At 43.7% G+C, this 21,877-nt stretch overlaps 2 pseudogenes; both read right to left on the reverse strand.

Annotated features, from left to right (window-relative positions):
* Window positions 1–221: 221 nt before the first annotated feature.
* On the reverse strand, window positions 222–13,312 carry LOC119921329 (annotated as a pseudogene).
* A 5-nt stretch (window positions 13,313–13,317) lies between these two features.
* Window positions 13,318–14,227, reverse strand: LOC119921472 (annotated as a pseudogene).
* Between the last annotated feature and the right edge of the window lie 7,650 nt (window positions 14,228–21,877).

Consider the following 21,877-nt stretch of genomic DNA (forward strand, 5'->3'; position numbering starts at 1 on the left):
TTTGGGTGCATTTTCAATGTTATCAAAATCTGTCTTTTTCCATAACTACATGTCCTGAAGATATACTTGAATTTGGAAAGATTCTAGGCCTTCGTTGGGGGTAGGAGGGAGATATGAAGATACATTCGAATGAATATGAATGGTTAAAAAGCTCATCAGCAAAAGTCAATAAAGGAACCCTGGATACTTGCCTTCTTTATGAATCCCTCATTATAACGGTATCAATGCATCATTATAGTTAAGGAAATTTTTTTCTTATCAATCACCTTTTTAAGGGCCTCTTAAACATCCTTGTTCCTCAGGCTATAGATCAGAGGATTCAGCATGGGGATCATAATGGGGTAGAGCACAGACACCACTTTGTCCTGCTCTACGGAGTAACGGGATTTGGGCATCACATGAATGAAAGTGATGGTCCCATAGTACAGCGTGACAGCAGTTAAGTGGGCATGTGGAGAAAGCTTTGTGCTTCCCTTCCTTTGAGTTCATCCTCAGGATTTCCAAGAGAATATATACATAAGAAATGACTATGACAAGCATGGTGAACACTATTATTGACCCTGAGGAGACAGAGGAATGATTTTAATACCCGAAATGTCTGAAAAAGAAAATTTCAATAAAGGAGACAAATCACAGAAAAAGTGGTTTATCTGATTAGGTCCACAGAAATGTATATTTAATAAGCAACTGGTAAATGTCCAAGCATTCACAAAACCACCTATATAGGAAGCAACTACCAGAAGGATGCAGAATTTGTCGGACATTTTGACAGAGTAGAGCTGTTGGCTACACACAGCTACGTATCGGTCATAAGCCACAGCAGCAAGCAGGAAGCACTCGGCTGTTCCAAAAGTCAGTATGTAAAATACCTGAACAACACAATTTGCCAAAGGCATGGTGCAGAGATCAGCCAAGAAGCCTCCAAGCATTGCTGGTGTCACGCAGGAAGAATACCCAATATCAACAGCAGCCACATGGCTGAGGTAGAAGTACATTGCGGTATAAAATTTGGAACTGACCCTAATTAACATGATGATGCTGAGATTTCCCAGTAAGGTCACCATATAGATCCCAAGGAATGTCAAAAGAGGACAGCACGAAAGGTGGCCTCACTGATTAACCCCAAAAGAATGAATTCCGTAATGGTGCTGTGCTTTTGGCCAGCCATGAGGTATTCTCGAAACAGATTCTGTTGAGACAAAAGGGGGCTTTTTCATTAAATGAGAGATCAACGTGGTAATTATTTGATTAATTCCCTTAAAAATTTCACTCTACTGAAAGGTATGTTAATTAGATTTAGGAGGATTGATCCTGACTAAGCCCCCCCTTTCCTTGTCACCCACTTCCTTCTGCATCCCGCTGACTTGCTCCCTTCGTTCTTCCCCTCTCCCAGCCCCACAGAATTTATGTACATATCTGAAATTTATTTATTTATATTAAAGTCCATCTCCCGACCTCTAGACTGTAAGTTTGCTGTGGGCAGGGAATGTGTCTGTTTATGTTGTATTGTACTCTCCTAAGAGCTTAGTAAGTGCTCTGCACACAGTAAGCACTAAGTAAATACGACTGGGTGAATGAACCATATTAATAATAATGATGATGGCATTTGTTAAACGCTTACTATGTGCAAAGCACTGTTCTAAGCGCTGGGAGGGGAACAAGATGACCAGGTTGTCCCACTTGGTGCTCACAGTCTTAATCCCCATTTTACAGATGAGGGAACAGAGGCTCAGAGAAGTTAAATGACTTGCCCAAGGTCACACAGCAGACATGTGGCAGAGCAAGGATTCGAACCCATGACCTCTGACTTCCAAGCCTGGGCTCTTTCCACTGAGCCACGCTGCTTCTCTAATTGTAGAGCAGCGTGGTGAAGTGGTTAGAACATGGGCCTGGGAGTCAGAAGGCCATGGGTTCTAATCCTGGCTCTGCCAATTGTCTTCTGTGCGACCTTGGGCTACTCACATCACTTCTCTGTCCCTCAGTTGTCTCATCTGTTAAATATTGATTAAAACTCTGAGCCCTATGTGGGGCGGTGACCAACCCGACTATTTTGTGTCTACCCCAGTGCCTTAGAAGAGTGCCTGGTACATACTAAGTGCTTAACAAATACAATAAATAGTATTATTATTCTCATTATTATTAATACTTGAACACTTACTGTGTGCACGGTATTGAACTAAGTTCTTGGGAGAGTACAATACAACAATATAACGGACACATTTCCTACCCACCACAAGCTTACACACCAAAGAGAAATATGGGAAGAACCTGAATCAGTTCCAGAAACGTCATGCATGCACTATGAAAGATGTCTAAAAACAGGATAGACTAGATTTTATAATGATGGATGGAGCCCTAAACAGACATTTATGTGCCCAGGGCCCTTCCTGGTAGCTGAAGATCTTTAGGATAAGTTGACTGTGTTCAAATGAGAGGCACAGGGGTTAAAAGATTTTCAACCCCTCAGATAATTTAATTCTGAGACTGGCCAAAAGAATCTATAAGAAAAAGCAACTGAGTTCCCCGAGTGGGTAGAATTATAAGGGCCTCTAAAACTAAAGGAATTATTTTAGTAAATGTCTTGCGAGAGCAGGGAAGCTTCAATAAGGTGGGGAAATCACAGAAATAAATGATGATAACATTGGGTCTGCTGAAGATTAATATAAATGAATAAAACTCCCTTATATGCTGTTCTGTGCATAGTAAGCACTAAATAAATTTTATTAACTGATTGATTAACAAATTTCCTAAATAGAAGACTACTAGCCTAAGGACATGCAATATCGTAGACATAGTCATTGGATAAGCTAGCGGGGGCAGATGGCTACATACTGATTACATGCCATCATGGTCTAAAGAGAGCACTTAGCTGGTCCAAAGATATTATTGATAAAGAATTAGACAGCACACTCCATATATGAAATTATTTCATCTCCAAAAGTTTGTTCTCAAGTAACTTAGAAGTGGTGTTGAGGACTTACACACATATGTGAAGGACAAGTGGCTAAGAGAAAAATAATGTTCCTCAAAAGGGTGACCATGTAGGTCACTAGAAACAGCCCAAAGAGGGCAATCTGGGCCAATGGATCATTTGTCAATCCAAAAAGAAAGAATTCTTTCTTGAGAGATGAAACTGGAGACTAAATTAAAACACAACAGTACAGAAGGGTATCCACAATTCATAGGAAAGCTTCCAGAAAGAATACAGTTTTTTTAAAATAGGAGACACTGTAGTAGAAAAAAATGGTTAAAGTCAAGATAACAAAAAATGACTTTAGAAAGCAAGATAAAGTTTCAATCAATCAATAGTATTTATTGAGTGCAGTCCCTCTATTAAGTGCTTAGGAGGGTACACTGGAATATGTATACATGATCCCAACCCTCAACACTTGTCTTATGCCATCGAGTCATTTCTGACCCATAGTGACACCATGGACACATCTCTCTCAGGATGCCCCGCTCTCCATCTGCAATCGTTCTGGTAGTGTATCCATACTGTTTCCTGGGTAAAAATAAAGAAGTGGTTCACCATTTCCAACTTCCATGCAGTATACTTGAGTGTCCTTCCTCCACTCTCCCCCATGCTGCTGCTGCCCAGCATGGGTGAGGTTTGACTTTTAGCATTAATTCATTCATTCATTCAATCATATTTATTGAGTGCTTACTGTGTGCAGAGCATTGTACTAGGTGCTTGGGAAATACAAGTTGGCAATATATAGAGACGGTCCCTACACAATAATGGGCTCACAGTCCAGAGGGGGGAGACAGTCAACAAAACAAAACAAGTAGATTTCAAAACCATCATAATAAATAGAATTATAGCTGTGTGCAAATCATTATTAAGTAGCAGATTACCTTCCACTCGCTAGCCACTGCCCAAGCTAGGAATTGAATGTGTAGGCCTCTACTTGACTCTCCCTCCTGTACCTGAAACTGGTGGAGTACTGGAAACTCTCCAGGTGCTTCCGTGAGAGGAGAACCCTCATCAATGGCCCCAACAAAATACCCTTCATGATTCCCAGTTTCAATTTCCTGAGGGTATTTATGCATTACACGAGGGGACAATTTCTCCCCACTGGAAGTATTTAAAAATAGCATCAATTTTTTTCTGTTAGGGATAGTTTTAAGTGAGGCTCTGCATTGTCAGAGGAACAAGTTAAGGAACATGTTCAGCTTCCTGGTTCCATAAATAAATTTCTCCCATTTCAGTAATAATGAATGACATGAAATAAATTCCAGTTTTTCCAAGTCTTAGAGGAGTATTATGACTTGGAATGTGTATGGTTCCTGCATCCCTGCATTCTAATGTCCATATCTCTTATTTCCTGTACCTTCTTTTATTTTTCTTTCCCATTTCTTGGGTTCCCAGAGGCCCTTAGCTAATCTGATTCTCACTGTGGACTTTATCAGCTTTGCCTCCAGGTTCAGTGGAATTGAATTACCTCAGCATTGCATAATTCAAATCACTAAAATTGTAGATATTTTGTTGAAATAATTGAGAAACACATGGGCAATTACGTATACTCCCTGCTTCAGTAAACAAGATTAAGGCAACTTGCAATCAACTCGATAGGAGCATTGACATTTGAATTTATCCCCCTGACTACCTTATTTATCAATAGATTCCCAAACCTATCTGCACAGTCAGCATTTCTATTCATTTGATTTACACATGTATTAGTTATTGGAGAAACCTCACCTAATGGATCAATTAGGCATCTTAAACAATTAAAATAAGCCTAATAGATCAATTTCTGGGAATTTACAGAGCCTGCCTGACTCATTGCAAGGCAGCATGGTGTAGTGGACAGAGCACAAGCCATGAAGTCAAAAGGTCATGGGTTCTAATTCCAGCTCCGCCACTTGAGCTGTGTGACCTGGGGTAAGTCATTTCACTTCTCTGTGCCTCAGTTATTCCATCTTTAAAATGGGGATTGAAAGTTTGAGCCCTATGTGGGACAGGGACTGTGTCCAACCCGATTGGTTTGTATTCACCTCAGTATGTAGTACAATGCCTGGCACATATAAATGCTGAACAAATATTCATTCATTCATTCAAGTGTATTTATTAAGCACTTACTGTGTGCAAGCAGTACACTAAGTGCCTGGAAAGTAAAGTTTGGCAACTAATAGAGACAATCCCTACCCAACAAAGGGCTCACAGTCAAGAAAGGGGGAGACAGAAAACAAAACAAAACAATTGGACAGACAATATTATAATTATTATTAATATTATTCCAATCCCAGCTCCATCACTGATCTGCTGTGTGACCTTGGGTAAGTCACTTCACTTCACTGTGGCTCATCTGTAAAATGGGGATTAAGACTGTGAGCCTTCCATGGGACAGGGACTTTGTTCAACCTGATTTTCTTGTATGCAGCCCAGCACTTTGTACAGTGCCTGACACATAGTAAGGGTTTAACAAAAACCATTATTATAATTAATATTTTTTTATCTCACCTCAAGTTCTGAGAATATTGAAAGGGAACCACCCAGACATGGGTATATTAGGTTCTGTGTTGCACTGGGATTGAATCCCAAAAGCATAATGCTATCCCCAGTGTTATTCCCAGAATTAACAATAAAATGAATACCCTTAAGATCATGGAAAGGATTAGAATAAGCATCCTCAAAACGCTATGATATTTTTAACTGGTAACCAAGAAGATTATTTGCAGAGGATATAAGAGGAAAGTATGCTTCAATTCTGTTTAGAATGCTGACATGCACTGAATCACCTTTAGCTCCTGGGAAGGCTGCTAGCTGTTTGTGCTTGTGTTTGGATCAATCAATTAATCATATTTATTGAGGGCTTTGTATCTGATTTGTTGCTATTGGCTTATTTGGGGGTTTTAGGCACTTTGGTAGCTTTTGAGAGTTGAACCCTTCCATGTCTGTGTCTTTTCCCAACTTAGATTGCAACCTCCTTTAGAAAAGCAACCATGTCTGCTGATTTTCATTGTGTCTATCCCTGGCATTTTCACTCTGAGGTGGGAAGTGCTAAAAGGAGGTACAGCTATGAGAGATATTAGAGCAGTTTCATGAAGAGCATTACAAATAGTTTATTAGGTTCAATTTGAGAAATCTAATTACAAACTTAGCACTCTGCATGTTGTAGGCACCCAATTAAACATCATCAATCAAATGATTGATTTCCCTTCCAAATCTTAGCAAGTCCTAGAAACCTGGGCTCCCAGACCAAGAGCAAAATGGAAATTTCTCACTATTATCAATCTACCGCTAAAACCTTTCAATTTTGCTTAAAAAAATCTCATGGATCTGCATTTTCATCTCTACTCATACAAAATTTTCCAAGCTATTTTCAGAGCGTCTGTAAAAAATAATGAACTATACTAGGACAACAATTTTATATCATCCATTTTTTCTGAGGACAAACCAAAGTATCTTTGTTCCTCAGGCTATGAATCAAGGGGTTCAATAATGGGATCACAATCATACAGAGCACGATAAGCAACGTGGCTCAGTGGAAAGAGCCTGGGCTTTGGAATCAGAGATCATGGATTCAAATCCCGTGTCCTCCACTTGTCAGCTGTGTGACTTTGGGCAGGTCACAACTTCTCTGTGCCTCCATTACTTCAACTGTAAAATGGGGATGAAGACTGTGAGCCCCATTTGGGACAACCTGATCACCTTGTAACCTCCTCAGTTCTTAGAACAGTGCTTTGCACCTTTGCACATAGTAAGTGCTTAATAAAATGTCATTATTATTATTATTATCAGATATCTTGCTTTGGGATATTCAATTATCAGAATTATCAGTTAGGTAGGGACAAGGTGATTGAGTGCTTTAAAGCCTATGGAATGGAGTTTCTGTTTGATGTGGAAGTAGATGGGCAGTCACTGTAGGTTGAGAAATGGGGAAACGGTCTGAACATTTTTGTAGAAAAATGGTCTGGGGGAAGAGTGAAGTATGGACTGGGAGGGACAGGCAGCAGGGAAGTCAGCAAGGAGGCTGATGCAGTAATCACGGCAGTATAGGATAAGTGCTTGGATTAACGTGATAGCAGTTTGGATGGAAAGGAAAGGGTGGATATTAGTGGTGTTGTGAAGGTTGGACTGGGTGGATTTGGGAACAGATTGAATATGTGAGTTGAATGAAAAACATGAGGTTACAGGCTTGTGAGACAGGGCAGATGGTGGTGCTAGCTACAGTGATGGGAAAGTCATGGGGAGCCCCCCCCCCCCCCCTTTTAGACTGTGAGCCCACTGTTGGGTAGGGACTGTCTCTATATGTTGCCAACTTGTACTTCCCAAGCGCTTAGTACAGTGCTCTGCACACAGTAAGCGCTCAATAAATGTGAATGAATGAATAAATTGATTGATGATAGGGACTGGAGAGAAAATAAGGATTTCTGTTGTGGACATGTTAAGTTTGAGGAATCGGTGGAACATCCAAGTAAATAAGTCCTGAGTGCATAGGGGACTGCAGAGAAGGAGAGAAATCAGGATTTTAAAAATTCCATAATTATTATTACTCTTGGTAGCTCTCCCGACTGTGAGTGTTGACTGAATAACTCAGCTCATGAGGCCAATGAAATGGAATCAGTGCCATAAATCAGCAGCATCTCCAATTTTAACATGGAGATTTTTTGCCATGAAAAATGAAATAACATCTTTTCTAACAGTACTTCTTATAGATTGAGAGTTGAGACATCAAGAAACTATGAGGTTGTTCTGAAAATTCATTTGAATTCATGTGAATCTGTTTGATATAGGACTCCCCTATAAATCCCATTATTATACTTCATCTTTTACTCCGACAATCAAAATCCCAGTCAAACCCCTACTTACCTCTGGAAAGAAGAGGAAAGAAGTCCAGATGGATCACAACCGGATGAAACTAGTTGTATTTCATTTGCTACATTTAGAGGTGGAATATTTGAAGCTCAGCTGTATTCCCAGGACTGCCTGAGTCACAAGCATGCAAAGTCCCTTTAGACTTTAGAAGAGGTGGGGATGATGTAATTTAAATTTTGTGTTTATTTGGCTTGCCAGTATTTGATTGTATTTTTAATTAGGACTGAAATCAAAAGTGAAAAATAATGCGAACTATTCCGAACATGAAAAATATATTTGGTCATCAAGAGAATTTGGTGCTTTGGTCTTTATCAGATGAACTTATATTTATTTATTTTAAGGGTTAGATAGGGAAATGACTCATGTTAGAGCAAGCAGTCCAAGTGGATTTTGGAGAATAATATTGTTGGGGCTATAGCCAGCTAGTGCCTTTCCAAATTACCTCATTTTCCTGCATGGAAGAGGGAGGTGAGGGAAGTACATATTTAAGTGGACAAAGGACACCTCCCCTTCTCATTAACTATCAAACGAGACTGTGGCTGCATTTAGAGTTTGGGGTAATTTCTTGCCCTGTTGGGCAACCCAGGCTGGATGGGAACAGAAAGAGAGAGAAGGAAGCCATTATTTTATAGCATTGATTAAGCACTTACTAATGTGCAAAGCACTGTTCTAAGCGCTGGGGAGGTTACAAGGTGATCAAATTGTCCCACGGGGGGCTCACAGTCTTAATTCCCATTTTACAGATGAGGTAACTGAAGCACAGAGAAGTTAAGTGACTGCCCAAAGTCACACAGCTGACAATTGGTGGAACCAGGATTTGAACCCATGGCCTCTGACTCCAAAGCCTGTGCTCTTTCCACTGAGCCACACTCTTCTCTGCTTCTCTGCTTTTCCACTTCTCCCCTCATACTCTAGAGTTACCTTTCAAGCATTTCCTCAACTCAGGGAAGCAAAATAAACTCCACTGGGTGTGGCAAACATAGAGGCCTGCTTCAGATACAATGACAGAGTGAGTGAAAAGGGTGGTGGGGAAGGGAAGACAATAAAAGAAACTCCATTGTGGAATGAGTATATTTTGGATATGTTCATTCATTCATTCATTTATTCACATTTTTTGAGCACTTACCGTGTGCCAAGCATTGTACTAACCTCTTGGAAAGTACAATACAACAATAAAGAGAAACCATCCCTGCCCGCAATGAGCAATGGGCTTACAGTCGAGCGGGGGGGTAGATAGACATACTACTACTACTACTACTACTACTACTACTACTACTACTACTACTACTACTAATAATAATAATAATAATAATAATGACATTTGTTAAGTGCTTACTATGTGCGAAGCATTGTTCTAAGTGCTGGGGGTGGGGGTACAAGGTGATCAGGTTGTCCAACGTGGGGCTCACAGTCTTAATCCCCATTTTACAGATGAGGTAACTGAGGCACAGAGAAGTTAAGTGACTTGCCTGAAGTCACACAGCTGAGAAGTGGTGGAGCCTGGATTGGAACCCATGACCTCTGGCTCTCAACCCCATGCTCTTTCCACTGAGCCTCGCTACTTCTCACATCAAAACAAGTAAACAGGCATCAATATCAATACATAGAATTATATATATATACATGTATACATAATTTCTCTGGGGGGGGTAAGCGGGTGAAGAACAAAGGGAAAGAGTCAAGGTGATGCAAAAGGGAAGGGGGGGCTGAGGAAAAGGGGGCTTAGTCTGGGAAGACCTCTTGGAGGAGGTATGCCTTCAGTAGAGCTTTGAAGCGGGGAAGAGTGACTGGCAGATTTTGAAGAGGCAGGGTGTTCCAGCCCAGAAGTAGGACTTGGGCCAGGGTTCGGTGGTGAAACATGTGAGAACGAGGCACAGTGAGAAGGTTAGTACTAGAGGAGTGGAGTGTATGGGCTGGAATGTATAAGAAGAGAAAGGAGATGAGGTAAGAAAGAGCAAGGTGATGGAGAGCTTTAAAGCCAATAGTGAGGAGTTTTTGTTTAATATGGAGGTGGGTAGGCAATCACTGGAGGTTTCTGAGGATGGAGGGTGACATGCCGTGAACGTTTCTATAAAAAGATAATCTGGTAAGCGGAGTGAAGTATGGACTGAAGTGGAGATAGGCAGGAAGTAGGGAGGTCAGAAAGGAGGCTGACACAGTAATCCAGTCGGGATAGGATGAGAGATTGTACTAACGTGGTAGTGGTTTGGATGGATAGAACAGGAAGGATCTTGGTGATGTTATAAAGGTGAGACTGACAGGATTTAGTGACTGTTGGGTATGTGGGGTGAATGAAAGAGCAGTGTCATGGATGACACCAAGGTTATGGGCTTGTGAGACAGGAAGGGTAGTTGTGCCATCTACAGCATTGGGAAAATTTGAGAGCGGACTGGATTTGGGAGGGAGGACAAGGAGCTCTGTCTTGGACTTGTTGAGTTTGAGATAGCGGGAGGACGACCAAGTAGAGATGTTCTGAAGGCAGGAGATGCGAGCTTGGAGGGAGGGAGGTTGAACAGGGGAGGAGATATAGATTTGGGTATCATCCATATAGAGATGATAGTTGAAGCCGTGGGTGCAAATGAGTTCTCCAAGGGAGTGAGTGTAGATGGAGAATATAAGGCGACCAAGAACTGAAACTTGAGGGACCCCTACAGTTAGAGGATGGGAGGGGGAGGAGGAGCCCGCAAAGGAGACTGAGAATGAATGACCAGAGACATGAGGAGGACCAGGAGAGGATGGAGTCAGTGAAGCCAAGGTTGGATAAAGTATTAAGGAGAAGGGGATGGTCCTCAGTGTCGAAGGCACCTGAGAGGTCAAGGAGGATTAGGATAGAATAGGAGCAGTTGGATTTGTCAAGGAGGAGGTCAGTGGTGACTTATGAGAGGGTGGTTTCAGTGGAGTGAAGGGGATGGAAGCCAGATTGGAAGGGGTCCAGGAAAGAATTGGAGGAAAGGAGTTCGAGGCAGCAAGTGTAGTCGGCTCACTCAAAGAGTTTTGAGAGGAAGGGTAGGAGGGAGATGGGGTCAGAAGGTTTCATTTAGGTCAGGTCAGTTGAAAGCTCCCCAAGCAAACCAGTGCGAAAAGACTGCTAAAATCTAAACAAAAGGCAGAGCAAGAAGAGTGGTCTCAAATTGTCAAAGTCTCTGAATAAAGTGGGAAACATCAGAACTAACTAAGGGAGGACTTGAGAAGGAACTGGGGACACAAGGTTCTCAGAGCCACTTCCATGAATATCGATTTGGTGCCTTAGATTATTAGTGTTGCCTCCTACATATTCTGATTGGAAAGGTAATATTTAACACACTTTCTTCTGAGCTACTCCATCAATTTCTATTAAAAAAGTTGTTTTTTTAAAGGCATTGTAAATCACTACAACTGTAGAAGGAAATTTAAAAAAAAGATATCTTAGAACTTTGTCCACAGTCAGGGTCACACCTGGGGAGTTTCCAGTACTCAACCAGTCGCAACTATAGGAGGAAGAGTCAAGCGGAGGCATACCCATTCCATTCCTAGCTTGGGCAGTGGCTAACAAGTGGAAGTCAATCTGCAATAAGTAACACTAAAACCTGCTGTGCTGGGCAGCAACGACATGGGAAAGAGTCGAGGCCAGATACCCAAGTTTACTTCTCAGAAGGAGGCAATAGTAAACTACTTCTGTACTTTAATCAAGAAAACTCTCCGGATACACTACCAGAACAATTGCAGATGGAGGTAGGACACTCTGGGAGAGATGTGTCCATTGTACTGCTATGGGTCGGGGGTGACTTGACAGCACAAGACAAGAGAAGAAATATCTGCATAAGCAAAATAACTAGAGAGATTTGACAGTCAGCTGGCAATGTTATATCTGTGTGCTCTGTGAGATGCTGAAAAAAAAGTCTTTCCAATCAATTTTGATTATTGGTTTTCACTTGATAATTAGCCCCTCAGTAACCTTGTGGCACTCTAAGGCATGTGAATGTTCCTAGAGATGCAGCATGCCTTAGTGGAAAGAGCATGGGTTTGGGAGTCAGAAGCCGTGGGTTCTAATCCCGGCTCCACCACTTGTCAGCTAGGTGACTTTGGGCAAGTCACTTCATTTCTCTGTGCCTCAGTTCCCTCATCTGCAAAATGGGTTTGAAGTCTGCGAGCCCCACTTAGAACAACCCTATGACCTTGTATCTACCCCAGCTCTTAGAACACTGTTTGGCACTTAGTAAGCATTTAACAAATACCATCGTTATTATCAATACAAATAAATGATAGATCTGGACCCGAGTGGTGTGGGGTTGGGAAGCGGGGGAAGAACAAAGGGAGCAAGTCAGGGTGATGCAGAAGGGAGTGGGAGACGAGGAGTAGCATGGCTCAGTGGAAAGAGCATGGGCTTGGGAGTCAGAGGTCCTGGGTCCTAATCCCAGCTCCACCACTAGTCCGCTGTGTGATCTTGGGCAAATCACTTAACTTCTCTGGCCCTCAGTGACCTCATCTGTTAAATGGGGATTAAGATTGTGAGCCTCATGTGGGACAGTCTGATTACCTTGTAACCTCCCCAGGGTTTAGAACAGTTCTTTGCAAATAGTAAGCGCTTAATAAGTGCCATTATTATTATTATTATTATTATTATTATTATTATTGAGAGTCAGAGTTTGTGGGTTCAAGTCCTGGCACCACCATTTGTCAGTTTTGGTACTTTGAGCAAGTCACTTAACTTCTCTGTGCCTCTGTTACCTCATCTGAAAAACGGAGATTAAGACTATAAGCCCTAAGTGGGACAACCTGACCACCTTGTATCTATCCCAGGGCTTAGAACAGTGCTTGGTACATAGTAAGTGCTTAACAAGTGTCATCATTATTATCATTTGTGACTTAGTCCCATATGGTTACATAATCAACACTGGTATTTATTGAGCACTTACTGTGTGCATAGTGTTGTTCTACGTGCTTGTACGAGTGCAGTACAACAGAATTGATAGACACCTCCCTTGCCCACATCAAATACAATTGTCATAGGCTCTTGTAATTTCATTAATGAGCCAATTATTCTAATTCTCTAGACATAAAGATATATTTGTATGTCTGGTTTACATGAGGTTCAATACATTGCACAATTCATCATCACTGATAACTTCATCTCAAATTTAAATTTAGGTTATGAAAGCATTTACAGTTCACTAAAACCTGTAATTAAAACATGGTTCGTGCTCCCAAGCTAGTACAAGCTATGCCGTTACTCCTTCCTATTCTTCTTAGTATTGTAGCAATAACGGTGGTGGTGAGAAAGGTCTGAAGATACATCATTTTGAATTTCAATGTAATCATAGCATAACTTTTTCTAAAAAATGAATTATTTCAAGATCTTGATGTTGAATAAAATTCTACACCAGGGTGGTGGGTGGGCAACAATGGAGATCTGAAGGGACATTCATACTTATATGACTGATTTGAAAGGTCTTCATATAACTTCAATAAACAGACCTGGGAATATCCCTCATTGTAACACTGCCAAAGCGTCATCATGATTAAGAGAACGTTTTCCTGTTTTCCTGTTTTCCCAGGGCCTCCTTAACGTCCTTGTTCCTTAGGCTCATAATAGTGTAGAACACAGCCACTGCTTTATTCTGACTGATTGAGTAACTGGATTTGGGCATCACATATATGAAAGTGATGGTCCCGTAGTACAGAGTGACAGCAGTGAGGTGGGAGGTACAAGTGGAGAAAGGTTTGTGTTTCCCTTCCCTTGAGTTTATCCTCATGATTGTTAAGACGATGTATATGCAAGAAATTACTATGACAAGTATGGTGACCACTACTATTGACCCCAAGAAGATAGAAGTAATGATTTTAATAACTGAAATGTCTGAACAAGAACGTTTCAGCAGTGGAGCAAAATCACAGAAAAAGTGGTTTATCTGATTAGGTCCACAAAAATGTACATTTAATAAGCAACTGGTAAATGTCCAAGCAGTCACACAACCTGGTAGCTGTAGGAAATAGCTACCAGCAGGATGCAGACCTTGTCAGATATTTTGCCAGAGTACAGTAGTGGGCTACCAAAAGCCACATATCAGTCACAAGCCATAGCAGCCAATAAGAAGCATTCAGTTGTCCCAAAGGTCACTGCAGAACACAGCAGAGCAATACAACTGACCAAAGGCATTGTGTAGAGATAAGCCAAGAAGGCTCCAAGCATTACTTGTGTTACACAGGAGGAATACTCAATTTCAACAGCAGCCAAATGGCTGAGGAAAAAGTACATTGGGGTATAAAGCTTGGAACTGACTTTAATTAGCAAGATGATACTGACGTTTCTGATTAAAGTCACAACATCTATCCCTAGGAATGTCACAAAGAGGACAGCCCAAAGGGTGGCATTCCCAGTTGACCCCAAAGAATGAATTCCATTACAGTGGTCTGGTTTCTTCCAGTCATGAAGTATTCTAGAAACAGTTTCTGTTGAAATAAAATGGGACCTTTCATTAAACGAGGTATCAACGTGGTAATTATTGGACAAATTCCCATAAAATTATCTCTCTACTGAAAGGTGAGATCTACTGGCAGATGTTGTGGGTCATCCATGTGAGCGCCGCCATAGTCGCAGGGACTCCGTTCCCGAGAGGCCCGCCCGCCATCAAACCACGTGGCCCCCGCTGCTCCCGGAAGGATCCTCTCCTCAGAGCGCCGCCATAGACGCCCGGGACTCCTTTCCCGAGAGGCTCGTCCGCCATCTCACCGCGCGGCCTTGCTGCTCCCGGAAGGATCCTCTCCTCAGAGTGCCAGAGAGGCCCACCATGGACGCCCGGGACTCCGTTCCATAGAGGCCCGCCTGCCCGCAATTACACCGTGTGGCCCCCGCTGCTCCCGGAAGGCTCCTCTCCTCAGAGCGCCCCTATAGACGCCCCCTGCTTCCAACCCCCCATTTAAGCGATCATCCTTAAAGTGCCCCCCATGCCCCCCATTCCCGGTCCGGTCCTGACTGACTCTTCCCCCCTCCCAACCCCGGGAAAAAGGCCCTTGTTATCACCAAGTTACATTAAGGACAACCTCATTGGCACCTGCTCAGCCCTCCCATGCTAGTTGGCTGTTCAATCCTCTCAACAGGTATCTCTGCTCCCTGACCCCCTTAACAGGCCCACCCTACTCCAGCACATAACAGTTTGTATCTGCTCTTTGTGAAATCATTATCTGCCAATTTTATTATTGCCATAGCATGTTAATTGCTTAACTACCCCCTGTGATGCCATCACCTACTTATATCATTGCTACTGTTTTATTGCTTCTGCATCTCAACTGTTAACCTCCCGCTGTACTGTCACTCGCCATGCTGACCTCACAATGAACTTTCAATTCCTTTGTTCCCAACTGCCATTCCCATTGCTCACCTTCCCCTTCCCCTCTCCCACCCAGCTTTTTCCCTCCCTCTCACCCACCAAGACCACTCCCCCTCACACCCTACCAAGGATCCCTCTGTACCAGTGCCAGTCCTCCACTCCTCCCTCCCGGCCCCCTCCCTCGCCTTCTCCCGGCCCCCACCCCATCCCAGTTTCCCCCCATCCCCCACCCCATCCCAGTTTCCCATTGCCATCCCTCTTCCCACTCTCCCCGCCTAGGCCCCCGCCAACTCATCCCAATCCAAACACTCCCCACCCCTCGCACCCTTCCCCCTCCCTCCCCTCCCTCGACAGCTGCTGCCAAGTGTGGCCTCTGAAACCCCCGCTCCGTTTTAAGTAAGATCCCTTTCATCCTGGACCTATTCCTTTCCAGCTCTCTACTCCTCCTCGCCCTAACTGAAACATGGTTGTCTCCGGACGACACGGTCTCTTCTGCTGCTCTCTCCAGTGGAGGCCTCTTCTTCTCCCACTCCCCCAGACTCACCGGAAAAGGAGGAGGTATCGGTTTCCTTCTTGCCCCCCAATGTCGCTTTCACACTATCCTTCCTCCCCCTACCCTTTCCTTCCCTTCCTTTGAAGCCCACATTATTCGCCTCTACCACCCCCTCCAGATTCTTGTAGCTGTCATCTACCGCGCCCCCGGCCCCACCTCCAACTTCTTTAATGATTTTGACCCTTTCCTCACCTTCCGTCTCTCCTTTTCCATGCTCACTCTGATCCTCGGATACTTCAACATCCACATGGATATTCCTGATGACTCCTCTGCCGCCTGCCTTCTATCTCTCCTCGACGCTGCCAACCTCTTGCCCCACCCCACCTCACCGACTCAACAACTTGGTCATACCCTCGACCTCCATCATATCTCTCCATCACCTCGCCCCCTCCTACCTCACCTCCCTTCTCTCCTTCTACTGCCCAGCCCGCACCCTCCGCTCCTCCACCACTAATCTCCTCACTGTACCTCGCTCTCGCCTGTCCCGCCATCGACCCCCGGCCCACGTCATCCCCCGGGCCTGGAATGCCCTCCCTCTGCCCATCCGCCAAGCTAGCTCTCTTCCTCCCTTCAAGGCCCTGCTGAGAGCTCACCTCCTCCAGGAGGCCTTCTCAGACTGAGCCCCTTCTTTCCTCTCCCCCTCGTCCCCCTCTCCATCCTCCCGTCTTACCTCCTTCCCTTCCCCACAGCACCTGTATATATGTATATATGGTTGTACATATTTATTACTCTATTTATCTATTTATTTATTTATTTTACTTGTACATTTCTATCCTACTTATTTTATTTTGTTGGTATGTTTGGTTCTGTTCTCTGTCTCCCCCTTTTAGACTGTGAGCCCACTGTTGGGTAGGGACTGTCTCTATGTGATGCCAATTTGTACTTCCCAAGCGCTTAGTACAGTGCTCTGCACATAGTAAGCGCTCAATAAATACGATTGATTGATTGATTGATTGATCTCCTATCGCTGCACTGTGTCCACCCTCACCGGCTCTGAAATCCCACTCTCTGATCATAATCTTCTCACTTGCCTCCCCTCTCACATTCCTGTCCCCTGTAAATCCATATTAGTCCCTCACAGAGATCTCCGCTCTCTTGACCGATCCATCTTTCTGAGCACCTCACACCCCACCTCGCCTCCCTCTCCTCTCTACCTAGTCTTGATGATCAGATTACTGCCCTCAGCTCTACCCTTTCTACTCAGCTAGACTCATTCTCTCCCCTTTCCCTTCACCGCTGTCGTACCACTAACCCACAGCCCTGAATCACTGCCACTGTCCGCCTCCTTCGCCCTTATGCTCGAGCTGCCAAACGCTACTGGCGAAAGTCTAAACACAATGCCAACCTCGTTCACTTCAACTTTATCCATTCCTGCTTTAACTCAGCCCTCTCCTCTGCCAGACAAAACTATTTCTCCTCCCTTATTGACACCCATGCACATCACCCCCGCCAGCTCTTCTGTACATTCAACTCCATTCTCAGGCCCCGGGTTCCTCCCCCTCCTCCTTCCTTCACCCCCAAAGATCTGGCCTCCTACTTCATTAAAAAATTAAATCTATCAGGTCTGACCTCCCCAAAGTCACTCCCCCCCTTTCTCCAACCCCCCGGCTCTCAACACTCTCTTCTACTCTCCCATCGTTCCCAGCAGTATCCTCAAAGGAACTCTCCTCCCTCCTCTCAAGTGCTACTCCGGCCACCTGTGCTTCTGACCCCATTCCCTCTCATCTCATGAAATCTCTCGCTCCGTCCCATCTCCCCTCTTTAACTTCTATCTTCAACCGCTCACTCTCCTCTGGTTCCTTCCCCTCTGCCTTCAAACATGTCCATGTCTCTCCCATCCTAAAAAACCCTTTCTTGACCCCACCTCACCTTCTAGTTATCGCCCCATATCCCTCCTACCATTCCTTTCTAAACTCCTTGAACGAGTTGTCTACACGCGCTGCCTCGAATTCCTCAACACCAACTCTCTCCTCGAACCCCTCCAGTCTGGCTTCCATCCCCTACATTCCACGGAAGCTGTCCTCTCAAAGGTCACCAATGACCTCCTGCTTGCCAAATCCAACGCTCATACTCTATCCTAATCCTTCTCGACCTCACAGCTGCCTTCGACACTGTGGAACACCCCCTTCTCCTCAACACACTATCCGACCTTGGCTTCACAGACTCCGTCCTCTCCTGTTTCTCCTCTTATCTCTCCGGTCGTTCATTCTCAGTCTCTTTTGCAGGCTCCTCCTCCCCCTCCCATCCCCTTACTGTGGGGGTTCCCCAAGGTTCAGTGCTTGGTCCCCTTCTGTTCTCGATCTACACTCACTCCCTTGGTCACCTCATTCGCTCCCACGGCTTCAACTATCATCTCTACGCTGATGACACCCAGATCTACATCTCTGCCCCTGCTCTCTCCCCCTCTTTCCAGGCTCGCATCTCCTCCTGCCTTCAGGACATCTCCATCTGGATGTCTGCCTGCCACCTAAAACTCAACATGTCCCAGACTGAACTCCTTGTCTTCCCTCCCAAACCTTGTCCTCTCCCTGACTTTCCCATCTCTGTTGATTGCACTACCATCCTTCCCATCTCACAAGCCCGCAACCTTGGTGTCATGCTCGACTCCGCTCTCTCATTCACCCCTCACATCCAAGCCGTCACCAAAACCTGCCGGTCTCAGCTCCACAACATTGCCAAGATCCACCCTTTCCTCTCCATCCAAACCGCTACCCTGCTTGTTCAAGCTCTCATCCTATCCCTTCTGGACTACTGTATCAGCCTTCTCTCTGATCTCCCATCCTCATGTCTCTCCCAACTTCAATCCATACTTCATGCTGCTGCCCGGATTGTCTTTGTCCAGAAATGCTCTGGGCATATCACTCCCCTCCTCAAAAATCTCCAGTGGCTACCAATCAATCTGCGCATCAGGCAGAAACTCCTCACCCTGGGCTTCAAGGCTCTCCATCACCTCGCCCCCTCCTACCTCACCTCCCTTCTCTCCTTCTACAGCCCAGTCTGCACCCTCCGCTCCTCCACCACTGATCTCCTCACCATACCTCGCTCTTGTCTGTCCCGCCATCGACCCCTGGCCCACGTCATCCCCCGGGCCTGGAATGCCCTCCCTCTGCCCACCCGCCAAACTAGCTCTCTTCCTCCCTTCAAGGCCGTGCTGAGAGCTCACCTCCTCCAGGAGGCCTTCCCAGACTGAGCCCCTTCCTTCCTCTCCCCCTCGTCCCCCTCTCCATCCCCCCATCCTACCTCCCTCCCTTCCCCACAGCACCTGTATATATGTATATATGTTTGTACATTTTTTTTACTCTATTTATTTATTTATTTAATTTATTTGTACATATCTATTCTATTTATTTTATTTTGTTAGTATGTTTGGTTTTGTTCTCTGTCTCCCCCTTTTAGACTGTGAGCCCACTTTTGGGTAGGGACTGTCTCTATATGTTGCCAATTTGTACTTCCCAAGCGCTTAGTACAGTGCTCTGCACATAGTAAGTGCTCAATAAATGCGATTGATGATGATGATGATGATTAAGGGATTGAGGTTAAAAGAGTCACTTACAAACCCACGGCCCTTCCTGGTAGCTGAAAACACAAAGAATAGAGTGACCGTGTTCAAATGAGAGGCACAGATGTTGAAGGGTTTTCTTTGTCCTTTGGTTGAATTTATTCTGGGACTTGTCATCATGTTCTACAAGAAAAATCAACTGGGTTCGCCAGAGTGGTTAGAATTATAACGGCCCCTAAGACTGAAGGAATTATTTTAGTAAACGTCTTGGGAGAGCAAAGATGATTCAATAATGTGGGAAAATCACAGAAATAAATGATGAGAACATTGAGTCAACTGAGGGATAATATAAATTAATCAAAACTCCCAAATACGGTGTTCCGTGCACAGTAAATGCTTAAGAAATATGCTTAATTGATTAAAATATTTCCTAAATAGGAGCCTACTACCATTAGGGTCTCTTAGACATAGTCATTGGATAAGCCAGTAGGGGCAGATGGCTATGTATTAATTTCATGCCATCACAGTCAAAAGGGGTCACTTAGCCTGTCCAAAGATCTTAGTGATAAATAATTAGACAGCACAGTCCTTATGTGAAATGCTATTTTTCTCCAGAAATTTTGTTTTCAAGTAACTTAAAAGTGGTGGTTGAGAACTTACATACATCTGTGGAGGATAACTGGTTAAGGGAAAAATAAAGTTCCCCAACATGATGACCATATAGGTCACTAGACACACCCCAGAGAGGACGATGTGGTCCACTGGATCATTTGCTAATCTAAAATGAATGAATTCCATGAATGTATTTTAATTTCCACCAGCCATTTATCAACCACCTCGTTTTTGGGAGATGAAACTGGTGAATAAATTAGAACACAGCATTAAAGAATCATATCCACAACTCACGGGAAAGCTTCCAGAAAGAATATTTTTTTTAAAATGGAGACATTATAGTAGGAACAAAAGCCTCATTAAAGATTAGATAGGAAAAATGAATTTAGAAAGCAAGATAAAGTTACAATCCTTCAATTAATCGGTTATACTTATTAAGTGCAGTCCCTCTACCAAGTTCTTCGGAGAGTAATAATAATAATAATAATAATTATTATTATTATTATTATATTTGTTAAACACTTACCATGTGCCAAGCACTTGTCTTAGGACTCCTGGACCTCTATTATTTCCACTAGGTCATGCTGCTTCCCAAAATGGTCTAAAGGAAGTGTTAATCAAAGAAAAATTAATTTTCTGGCATCATCATTTTAGTACAGAGCACATCCCTGGGATATAGATGTGAATTATAACGACTGTTTTCTTAACTAAAATGATACATTTCCACGAGTTGTGCCCAATTTCTTATTTCTTTCAAACTCACAATTGGAATGTGTCAACAAAACAACAAACAAGCATGTACTTTTTCTGACTGCCCATGAATTATCAATGGATTATGCCAAATTTTATTTAAAATAATTATTTATACTTGGCCATTATCCTTATCACTTGCCCTTTCACATCCTTGTTCCTCGGAGAATGGATTAAGGGGTTCAGCATGGGGATCACCATTGTGTAGAACAGAGACACCACTTTAATCTACTCCAAGGAGTGGCTGGAGCTGGGCTGCATGTAAGTGAACGTGACGGTTCCGTAATATAGAATAACAGCCATCAGGTCAGAGGTGCAGTTAGAAAAAGCCTTCTGTCTCCCACCGGTTGATTGGATCCTCACGATGGCACAGAGAATGTGTACATAAGAGACGACTATGGTTAGGACGGTGCTCAAAATAATGATGGCAGCAGAGACAAAATAAATTATTTGAACCAGGCAAACATCAGAATAGGCAAGTTCCACTAATGGAGGGAAATCACAGAAAAAATGATTGATTTCATTGGATCTACAGAAGGCTAAACCAAACACACAGTAAATAGCCCACTAGTTAAACAACCCCTTACCTAGGAGGTAGCTATGAGCTGGACACAGACTTTATTGGACATGGAGATGGTATAGGGCAGGGGATTTCAGATGGCCACAAAACAGTCTTATGCCATCATAGCCAGTAAGATGCCCTCTGAGGTCTCAAAGACAAAGACAGAACAGAGCTGGGCAACCAAGTCAGCAAAGGATATTGTGTGTCTCTCCACTAAGAAGCCTTTAGGCATCTTTGGCGTGACAGTTGGTGAATACCAAAAATCGATGAAAGCCAAATAGCTCTGAAAATGGCACATTGGCATGTGAAGTTGGGAACTGGCCCTGATTAACCTGATAATGCTGAGATTACTCGTGACTGTGACAACATAAACCACCAGAAACAATGTGAAGAGAGGACAGATCATCTGTTAATTCCCAAATAACGAACTCTCTCATAGAAGTGTAATTTTCATCAGCCATTTTGTTCAGTATGAAGACTCTGGATGAAATACATAGATTTTAGAAGCATTCCAGTTCTTCCAGGTCTCGCCTTTATACTTACTTTTCACCTTCCCCATTTTCAGAGAAGCAGCATGGCTCAGTCGAAAGAGCACGGGCTTTGGAGTCAAAGGTCATGTGTTCAAAGTGTCTCTGCCAATTGTCAACTGTGTGACTTTGGGCAAGTCACTTAACTTCTCTGTGCCTCAGTCCCCTCATCTGCACAAAGTGCTCAATAAATACGATTGAATGAATGAAAGAATGAATGAATGAATGAACTCTGGGGGCGTGATTCC

Source organism: Tachyglossus aculeatus (genome assembly GCF_015852505.1).
Source record: "Tachyglossus aculeatus isolate mTacAcu1 chromosome 12 unlocalized genomic scaffold, mTacAcu1.pri SUPER_6_unloc_2, whole genome shotgun sequence".
NCBI lineage: Eukaryota > Metazoa > Chordata > Mammalia > Monotremata > Tachyglossidae > Tachyglossus > Tachyglossus aculeatus.